Here is a 10,993-nt window from a genome sequence, read left to right as displayed (position 1 = left end):
CTTAAACATTATGATTTAGTTTTGCCATTTTGAGTCTGTTTTTCATTATTGAAGTTTGGAATCTAAGCAATTTGGCACTAAACACAAACCACAATATCTTTTCATATCAGGGTGATATGAAAGGTGAAAAATCACTTAAAATGCGGCGCAGTGGCTTAATGAAAGTCAACTTGGAGGTCCAGAGCATTAAAAAATTAATGCTCTTTCACTTGTGCCCTTCACATAAAATAAAAATCCAAAATCTGTATTGTCACAAAAGCTGATATTGCCTATGCATTAGCCTGTATTTATGGAAATTAATACAAATGCTGAGGTTCCAGAAACCGTCCCACAACCAGCAGTCCAGTTTTGGTCCCAGTAACAGCTGTGTATCTTTGAGCAGGACACCAACCCTCTGCCTGCTCACTCACTGTTCTGGATAAAAATGTCAGCATAAATGGCAAAAAATGTGTGGTTTAGTATAGGGCAAAGGGTAGGGCATCACACAAACACTGCCAAGCCTGTTCCCGTGGATGTTTGCGCCTGAAAAGCCAATGTACTCTGCACAAAAGTCTCCACCACATGGACTGTGTTGGCCGTGCTTCATATAGGCATCAGGTGCATGTTTGTGCTCATGCCGTGGATCCTGGGTTGCTACCGAAAGTATTGGAAGGGCACCTTGAGGGTCGATGGAGGGCCGCGGCTCTCCCAGAGGCTGACAGAGTCATTTGTCAAACGGGAATGGCCATGAATTTACTGTGCCTGCTGTCTTATCCGCATGTTTAACCCCCTGCATTCCTGATACACACACACACACACAAACACAAACACACACCGCCGCCACCACCTGCCCCGGCAGTGCATGTGAGGGGATCCGGATCAGATGGAATTAGATGGAGAGAGAGATAGAGAGAGAGACAGAGACAGACAGAGGGGCAGCATTTATTTAATTAGCGAGAGACAGGAAGAGATGGAGAAGTGAGTGACATCATTTCAATGTCGCCTCCTGTCCCCCTTCACCCATTTCACTGTCAAGAGCTCCATCTGGTAGACGCAAGACACACACAGACACGTGCACACACACACACACACACACACGCACACACATATTCTCATTCAGTCAGTGCACACGGACACATACGGACACCAAGGCGCATGCACTCACACTCAGTGACGGAGCGTGTGTGTCACTCAGTTACTCAGACACACAAAAATGCTCCTCTATTTCACACATCCGTGCAACTAATCAGCTCCTTCTCTGCCACCATATGGTGCTGACATTATGCCCACGTCACTGTGCATGCAGGGGACCACCGGCCCGGCGTCTTCAGCCCCGTCAGAGTCTCAAGCCACCATGTGAGCTTGGTAGGTGGCTGGATCAACTTAAAGGAGTATACAATAGTTTTTGGGAGATCGGCCCGCTGTTGTCATCATTTAACAGCTAAGTAATGAGAAGAGCCCGTTCCAAATCATCCATGTGTCCCCGGCACATTGTTGTTGTTGTTTTCGCATGCGTCATGCTAACTCTTCAGCATGCACAGCAGGTATTAATCTAGTAAGTGTGAGAAAGAAGCCTTGTAGCAATCCTAGGTAAGAAGGCTAATTAGGAGGTAAATGATGTGCAAACTCAGGAAGTTTTAGGGAGGAAATTGATCAGATTTACGCAAAATATGATATAGGAAACAGGTTTCAACTGATATAGGGTTTTTAAGACTGATACTGATTGCTGTTTTTTCTGTGCTGATCGAATTTTAAAACAGAAGCCGTATTTAAACGAAATTGCATAAATAAATAAATAAATAAATAAATAAATAAATAAATATAATGAAAAATAAACAAGAAAACTATTACCAGAGTGATTATCTTTTATAATGTAATGTCTGAATAAACAAAATGAACAAAGAGAATATTACAAAAGCGAAAAAAAAAAAGGATGTGAGACAATATAAAATATCTAAAACAACAACAACATACATACAGAGTAACCCTTTTCATGTCAGAGTGAGCTGTTATCTAGTGTAAAAAAAAGGGCAGATATTGGGCAAATATATCAGTAAAATCAGGAATTAAAACTCAGAAACACTTGACAATAAGAGTACAACAATTAACGTTAGTTAATGCCGTAATAAACATTAAGTAACAGGTAATAAACATTAAGTAACAGGTAATGAACATTAAGTAACAGTTAACTAACCGCTAACTAATGTGTCTAAGAATCATGTACTAATACTGTTCAAGCTAAGGTATTAATTTATATGTTATTTAAGGGTTATTGTAGATATTATTAACATTAGTAAATGCCATAATAATCATTAACTAACAGTTAATTAACCATTACGGCATTAACTAACATTAACTAACATTAACTAACGTTAATTGTTGTACTCTTATTGTAAAGTGTTACCTAAAACTCTAACAGGAACTCACAACTTTGTCCTTCACCAGCATGCATGGACAGGCAAAAATCAGATGGATTAAAAATACGAATACTAAAATCCTGTATTTGATATCAGGCAGTGCATGAGCTTCAGCGATTTGCCTTCTTCAGGGGCACAGAACAATAAAACCAATGAGCTTAAATATGTGTGTAAGGGTACAAAGCCATCCTATTGCCAATCAGACAATACATTATCTCATTCACACCTGGCTGCCACAGGTGACACATGGCCAAGACAAGCCCACACAACAAACAACAATTACAGAAAATTGAATAATCGAATAAGCACAGATGCTTAACTGTTTAAATTCAAGATACAAGAGCATGACGATACACCAAATATGATTTCAAAACAATGCTGTCGAGGTGCTACTTTCCTTGATTCCACTGGAAGTTACTGTGGGACATGATGGAGGATTGGGTACAGCTAAACATCACAGCGAACACATTCCATGAAGAAAAAGAAAAAAAGAAAAAAAAACAGAGAATAAACCTGCCAACAACTACCTATTTTGTTTTTAAAAATAAATAAATCTACAGGCCATAAAATACAAACAAAGTAACTTTTTATTGCCAAAATGTTCGTTTTCTTACTCCGGTAATGTTAGTCATGTACTACAACTGAACACAGTGTATTCTAAATTATTAACACAGAGCACCGGAGGGAATGAGCGCACAGAGACACATGGATGATTTTGTTTTTGTTTTTTTCCACTTCTCATCCCTTCACCAATAAGTTCACCAACAGGCCTGTCCCTCAAAAACTCCGCGTGCTCCTTTAACACTCAACAACCACCGCCCACCGAGTGTCCAGAGCCACTGCAGAGTCCCTGCTGTCTGTTTGTTTATATGTAAGTGTGTTATGACTCCATGTCATGTGTGCATGCACATGAGTGTGTGTGCGTGGGAGCGTATGTGTGTTTGTGGGTGCTCATCAAAGCATGGAGGGGATAGATGGAGCCTCAGTGGAGAACTACGCGAAAGGCGAGGTGTTTAATGAAGTGTACGTGCTATGTATGTGTGGGCGCGTGTGTGTCTGTGTAAACGTGTGTTTGTGACAGTGTGTGTTTATGCGTGTCATGCTCATCCCAGCGTGGCGGGGAGGGAGGATGGAACCTCCCATGGCTGGATCGGTGGCTGACCACATGGGGAGACGTGTCCATGAGAGCTGTCAGTAACATGCAGCACGACCGAGTTTTACGCATGAACAGATGACATTTAACTGATCGACACTATTTACACGGCTAAAAATATAACCTGCCGGTGAAGAGGGCGCTTCTTCCAGAGACTGTTGTTGTAAAACCAGGTTCGATCCACTACTTGAAGATTCAAAGCTGGACTTCAGGGATAAGAGCAAAATTGGATGTCGATTCCTTTGTGTTAATTACATTTTGCAAACTTTCTTAGTAAAACATTGTCTCATTTTCACTCTAAATATATACTGAGGCTCAACAAGAGAGATATAACCCATCAGAACAGCATAAGATCCCTAATTTGCAGCCCCTGTGGTCAGCCATGACACGACTGCACTCCTTATTCTCAGGCTGCCTCAACAAGTGTCTAAAGACTCGAGGAGGGGAGAGATCATATCACTCCCATATTAGCTGCTCTGCATTGGCTCTCCCTGTAGAACCCAGAATAGAATTTAAAATCCTCCTCCTCACTTACAAAGCCCTTAATGGTCAGGCACCATCTTAACTTAATGAGCTCACAGCCCCTTACCACCCCACTAGAGCACTGCACTCCCAAAATGCAGGCTTACTGGTGGTTAGGCAGCACAATGTGAGGCAGAGCCTTCAGCTATCAGGCTTCTCTCCTGTGGAACCATCTTCCAGTTTGGGACCGAGAAGCGGACACCCTCTCTTCAGTGAAGAGTACGCTTAAGACCTTTTGTTTTGATAAAGCTTATAGTTAGGGCTGTCCCATAATTATGCTTAGACCCTCCTCGGTCCTTCCTCTCCCTCTCTCTCTCTCAAACCCTTCCAGTTGAGGCAGATGGCCGCCCACCCAGAGCCGGGTTCTGCTCGATGTTTTTCTCCCTGTTAAAAGGGAGAAAAAGAGATTTTGGTCCATGGATTTGTCCAGTATCTGTTGGATTTCTGTATAGCGCCTTGAGATAACATCTGTTATGACTTGACACTATACAAATCAAATTGAATTGAATTGAATTGAACAAGAGTGATGTCTTTTATGCAATGAAAAATAAGGAGGAGAACTATGGAATAATCTGTGGGCTATTTTGGATTATATTTGGAGAAATGTAGCATTTCTGTGTCTACCTTCAGTCATCCAGAAAAACAAAGAATTACACTGAACATCTTGAAGCAAAAGTTGAGTGAAGAATAAATATATGAACAGACAAGAATACATATTTCCAGTGCAGTTACTTAATGGAAAGCGTCAACTTAGACCTGCTAACTGGTGTTGTTGGCATATGCAGAAGTTATTACCCTTGCAGGAGAGGCTGGCATGCATGTGTCTCCTCATGTTGAGAAGGTTGAGTTACCACAGAGAGAGCTGCTAAATCTGCAGAAAACAACAACCCCATGCTGTTGCACCTGCAGTTTCTTCATTAATGTTTGCATGGCTTATAACTCATAACTATGGCGAATCTGCAAATGTACATCCACAGAAAGGTTTTCACTTTTTCTAGTTGGGGGTCAAGTAGGCAGGATTGGGAAGAAGCACATTTCCTAGTAGCCTGGTGGTGCTTAAACTACTTTTGAAAATCATACAGTGTTTCCAGTAGCGGTCTATTTTTTTTCCACTGAAGTGCTTGCAAATGCAGCATTACTATATATATATATATATTTTTTTTTTTTTTTTTCTGTCACCTCCTCACCTCTGCCACCCTGATCTTTGAGTTTGTCATTGCTATGCGGGCGAGCTTTGCTCAAACCCACAGAACTGCATTTTAAATTCCAGTGGCGATCCCAAGGCTTTCAAACATATCAGGAATTGCTGAATTTCATGGAAATGTGTATAAAATGAGGCATCAAGACATCCAGATATTTTGTATTTGATCTAATGCTGCAGCCATAAAACACTGGCACCTTGGATATGAACAATTCACTCAATAGGCCTGTAAGTGTGATGCAGTTTATATGAAATGCTACAGCTGGCAAATACAGAATATGTGATGTTGTATAATATTGAAAAAAAATATATATATACGTTTTTCCTCTAACTAACTCTGACTCACCCACTTTTAAATCTAAACTTAAAACCTTTATGTTTTTATTGTGGTTATTTGTGTTTATTCTGACTTGAAATGAAACGTTTGCTTTTTTCTATACCTTGAACTTTGAATTACCTCTGTGTACAAAAGGTGCTATTTAAATAAAGCTGAGGAGCGAAAAAGCAACTTACACAATATGTCGATGAGGTGCCAGTTGATCAGTGTGATAACCATTGAAAAGGAGCAAGTGGATGCACACACTAAGTCCAATGCATTTTATTAAAAAGAATTGACATTTCGACAATAATATAAATAAAGTCGCCTGATATTTACGGGAAAATTGGAGTTCAAGGGGTTAACTATATTCCCCCGCTGCTTGAAATTGATTCAAGTAGCGAGCTACAATATTTTTTTCCCACTAAAGTGCCACCAGATGAATATATTTCATTTTTCCCTTAATTTCATTTCAAAACACCCAAAATAGGCTGCGCTCCAACATGAGTGCACTGCTCTCCTCGCGCACATCCCGCAATCTGTTGCTCCACCACCAGCAAAGATCCTGCAAGCTGCTCCAGACGCAAGCTGCTTGCATCTGAGCCTGTCCTGCTGATCCATCTGTCTCTCTAGGTAGAAGATAGATTGGCCTTCTACACGCTATAGTGTTCAGACAAGGAAAATCCAGCTTGCAAGTAATTCACTAAGTTGTTTTTCTGATCCTACTGTATGTCAGAACAGCAACAGAAGGTTAATTAAGTACCTGAGGCAACTAACAAACGCATCCATTCATGGTCTTTACCCATTACCCCATACACATGGGGCCAGAGCTTTTCCCAGCATGCCTTGGCTGGAGCACAAGGACACACCATGGACAGGTCGCCAGCCCATTCCAGGACTACCACAGACGGACGGACAGACATTCATACCCACATTCATACCTACAAGCAAATATGAATCTCCAGCGCACCAAGTTTGTGGAAAGCAAGCAGAAGCCTGCATGAACACACAAACAGTGCACAGATCCACAGCAGTCCAAACAAAGTCGAAAAAAGAGGAAAGTACACGGAGAAGCAGTATATTCAAAATGATCCACAACGCCCCCCATCCCATCCATCAGTGTTGATCTCAAACGATATATGGATTAGGCTACTTTTCAGTGCATGGAAACGCTGCTCCAGCATTACAGGCTGACCTTGGGATCATGCTGAGATGGGGCAGGAGCCATGAACCAACAAATGCACACACACACATACACACACACACACATGCGCACATACACACACACACAGCAGGGGTAGAAATCATCAGAGAGGCTGTAAAACAGCAGGAAAATGGATTTGTTCATAATCCCTTGTCAGGGGTCACAGGACAGTTGATTTTACAAACATGTCAAAGCATACGGGCACTATTCTGGAAAACACACCCATCTTGCTGGGTGGAAATAGAGGAATCTTTGTGGGTTTTTTGCCTGTAATGAACTCCCTTGCTAGCAGATGCTAGTAATGGACTGTGGTGAGGTGAGACGTAAAATGAAATTGCAGCTATAGCTAGCACCTGAGAGAATCCCTTCTGCTCTCCCTGAAATTGAGTTTCACTTGGAGTATTGCTGATGTGGTGTCACATTTATTACACCACTTCAATATATAGGGCAGAGGATCTTGCAAAAAAAAAAAAAAAAAAAAGTGAATTCCCCTGAACCACTGTAGATATTAAGGGGATAGAATATAATAAAAAAGATCTCACTCTTTTTCTGAAGATTTTGTCTTTACAACTTCAAAATAAACAGAGATTACACTGAAGCAAACATTAGCGCAAACATGAGAGGCAAGGCATCGTGCTCACAGAAAATTAAGCTCTTTGGCTGAGGGAAATTAAAATTTTCAGTTGGGAGAAACAAAGGGCTTTGGGCGCATGACAGGAGATGGCTTTTCAAAGTTGGGAAATTAAAGTTAAACACGCTTTCTCTGCCCAAAAAACACTTGATTGCTCATATTGCTGCTCTCGATGGAAACCGTGGAACAGTAATCCATGAACACTCTCTGAACAGATGAATGGAAAGGTGAAGAAGGTTTCCATTTTTTTTTTTTTAATTTCTGTGCATGAACACGACTATCTGCTTCGTGGTGCATATCATGGATATTTAAATGTATGCACACACAAAAGAAAATCAGGCGTCTTTGCCATTTCATGTGCAATACATCTACCCTGTGTGACACTGCAAAACTTGTGGTGTGCATGAGCATATGTGTGTATGTGTGCGCTGATGCATGCATGCTGGCAGGCATAGTGAAAGTAGTTAACTGAGTCAGCTGCTTCAGTTCACCACTTCCTCCTCCTCCCCTTCCTCCTCAGGCTCCAGGATGAGTTGGTTAGTAAGTTTGCGCAGAGAGGAGCCGGCGGTTCCATATATACCACACACACTGACACACCACATGCATCACCATTACACAATCACCATCAGTCTCAATGCTAATGCAATCCTGTCATTCGAAACCACTTTAATTGCGGTGCAGCCCTGCAATTAAATTGTGGTATTTTTCATATTTATAACCTGTGACGTTGCGAATGCGTTTACAAATGAGAAAACTCTGATAATGAAAACCATTTCAGACGATTAGGATGTAGTTTTCAACTCCAAAACCCATTCATCAACTTTTGACGGAGACATGCAGCACATTCATCAGTGGACGAGTGGCAACATAATGGAGGGATGACGGCAGAATACAGCAACAAGCTCAGCATCCTCTTCGGTGCACAGTGGTGCTAAGCTGTGAGTTGCAAACCCAGTGCATACATGCATACATCAGCGGCACCATTTCCCAGGCACTCAAAAAGAGATGCAGTGAGCTGACGCTTGACTGACTTGCTGATTTGCTAAGAAAACTCTTTCGGTAAATACAGGGGAATTGACTGTTAGGAAGCAACAGGGCACCCTGCCGAGACCGCACTATCCATATTTCTCTCCTCCCACCAGTGCTTGAAGGTATACACAGCCGCTCCCTTGACCTTAAATTGAAGATGCCGGCGTTGGCACACAGGGGGAAATTAGCCTCCACTGGTGCTGATTGGTGGGGATTTAAAAAGATGAAGAGGGGGAGCGGGAAAGCGGGGAGAGCAGAGGGGAGGCTGACAGATTGAGGGAGAGAAGGGAGATTTCAGACAAAAAGAAGGTACACAGAAAGAGGAGGAAAGGGAAGAAATGCAAGGAGAAAAAGATTGAAATGGGAAAATGAAATGAAATGAAAACAGGAGGAGGGAACAGTATTCAAAATGTTCCACAGGACTGTCGCACCACCACGGCTACCTTACACTACCTTGTATAGTTTGTCTAGTTTGATTTCACAGCAGGCAAGTGTAGTGCAAGTGGGTGTATTTCAGTGTATTAGATGTTTGTGCCATTGTAGGTGCACACATGTATATATATGTATGTGAGTTTACACATGTGATTGCAATTGTGTTTGTGCCTGACCATGCACAAACATGTGTGTGTGTGTGTGTGTGTGTTTGGCTGTGTGTGCAGCAGGACTTAGATGAAAAGGGTAGACACAACTACAAAAGCAATTTCACAGGATCTGCCTAGGACAATGAGTTTGCATAAACCCACTGGAGGCACAGATGGAAATAAATCATTTTGGAAAGAGGTGACAATAATAATAATAATAAAAAAAAATAGAACCTCATTAAAATATATCAAGGACACGTGATGACTTAAACCCCTCTCCCAGATGGAAAAAACGACAGAGGAGTCACCGAGTTGAAGCCAATCCACCTGCAATTTTATCCACGTATGCAGCCGCTCACCCACACACACACACACACAAAACACACACAAAGACAGACAGGACAACTTCATTACACACAACACTCGATATCCTCTTTCTCATTCCGAGTTAGACGGTTTCTCTCGGTGAACTGGTGTAGGAGTGTCCTTGATGCAACCTAGAGAGGGAATCAACGGCTAATCAAACCCTCAGCTGCAGTCCAATTACAGATACAATAGGAAGCATGCTGGCCAATCACTGGTTAACACTGGCCAGAGGACATAGGTATTACACCACTGAAACCCTCTTAAGGAACTATGATTAGGTGGACTGCCTTACAGAGAGGGTCTTGGAAATTGCATTTAAAGAGATACAATCCAGAGAAGGACAAGTGAGCAGCCGTTGTACTTTGTATATGAAATCTATTTCACTGGGCACAATAAAGGTAAACAAGCTTGAGTTCCAATCCAGAAGAGGACGTTCACCATTTGAGTTTTGGCTCAATAAATAAATAAATAAATGAATAAATGTGGAATTTCATTGAGGATGATATCTGTCTTATTGCCTTTATTTTCAAGGTAATAACAATTTAGAGGGTGTCATATTTTCAAGTGACAGCAATATGCATCATTTCTTTTATGTAAATGATTTTGAAAAAAAGCTCACGTGTCATTAGTTTCACAAATTATTTCAGCAAATATGCTCAATAAATAAAATGACGCAGGCTCTGTACGATGAAAAATGACATCATTTGATATTATTTTTAGAGGTGCCACAGGTAATTGTACAACAAAACTACAATGTGCTGAAACTGGCAACAATGCAGAAAGAGGAAGTGGAGAGGTGAAAGATTTCTGGAAAGGGAGGAGAGAAAAGAGAGAGAGAGAGAGCTCTGAGGGATGAAAAGGATTTAAAGAGAAGAAAGAGAGAGGGAGGAAGAGAGAGCTGAAAGTGAATGCCAGGAAAAAAGAAGAAGGACAGATGGGTTGAAAATGAGAAGAGCACGTAGAAAAATATATAAAATTGCCATCATTTTGTCAACCCTGGACATGAAATACCTTCTGCTGTAATTTTCTCAAATTTTGAGCTATCAGTCACTGAAAGATTGGGTAATGCTTTTTTTTTTTTTAAATGGTGAATATCTCATTTTGGAGCAAATCTCTTCAAATAAGAGGAGGAGAGGAGGTGCTTGTGGGGAGCGGGCAGAGAATTGACTGAGGCCACAGTCGCGCTGCCCTCTCCTGGAAATAATTCAGTTTCCTCTGCAACAGAGAAGGTTGCTCGATAGCAAACGGTGGACAAGCCCATTTAGCTGTGCTACCGAGCCCGATGAGCTTAGCCGGGATTAGAGAGCAGGCACAAAGGCAGCTTGCCGCCTGTAATAACTACTGACAGAACACAGTCAGCTGAGTCCCGTCAACTTAGAGAAATTACCGCTCAATTTCCAAGACATCTTTCCCTGCCATAATCCCTGAGACAGAGTTTCTTTTTTAAACTGGGGAATGAGGGAGTTTTCATCTCGCAGTGATCCTACGAGCAGGTCTCTCGTAGTCTCGTTTCACGAATCAGCACAGCACCCACAACAGCCGCTAACGATAGGGGCCTAACTGAGACACTTGATGTGATCATAGTAATTTGTTG

The sequence above is a fragment of the Myripristis murdjan genome, chromosome 19 (assembly GCF_902150065.1).
Source record: "Myripristis murdjan chromosome 19, fMyrMur1.1, whole genome shotgun sequence".
NCBI classification, from domain to species: Eukaryota; Metazoa; Chordata; class Actinopteri; order Holocentriformes; family Holocentridae; genus Myripristis; species Myripristis murdjan.
The sequence above is the reverse complement of the archived record's forward strand: the minus strand, read 5'-3'. Positions refer to the sequence as shown.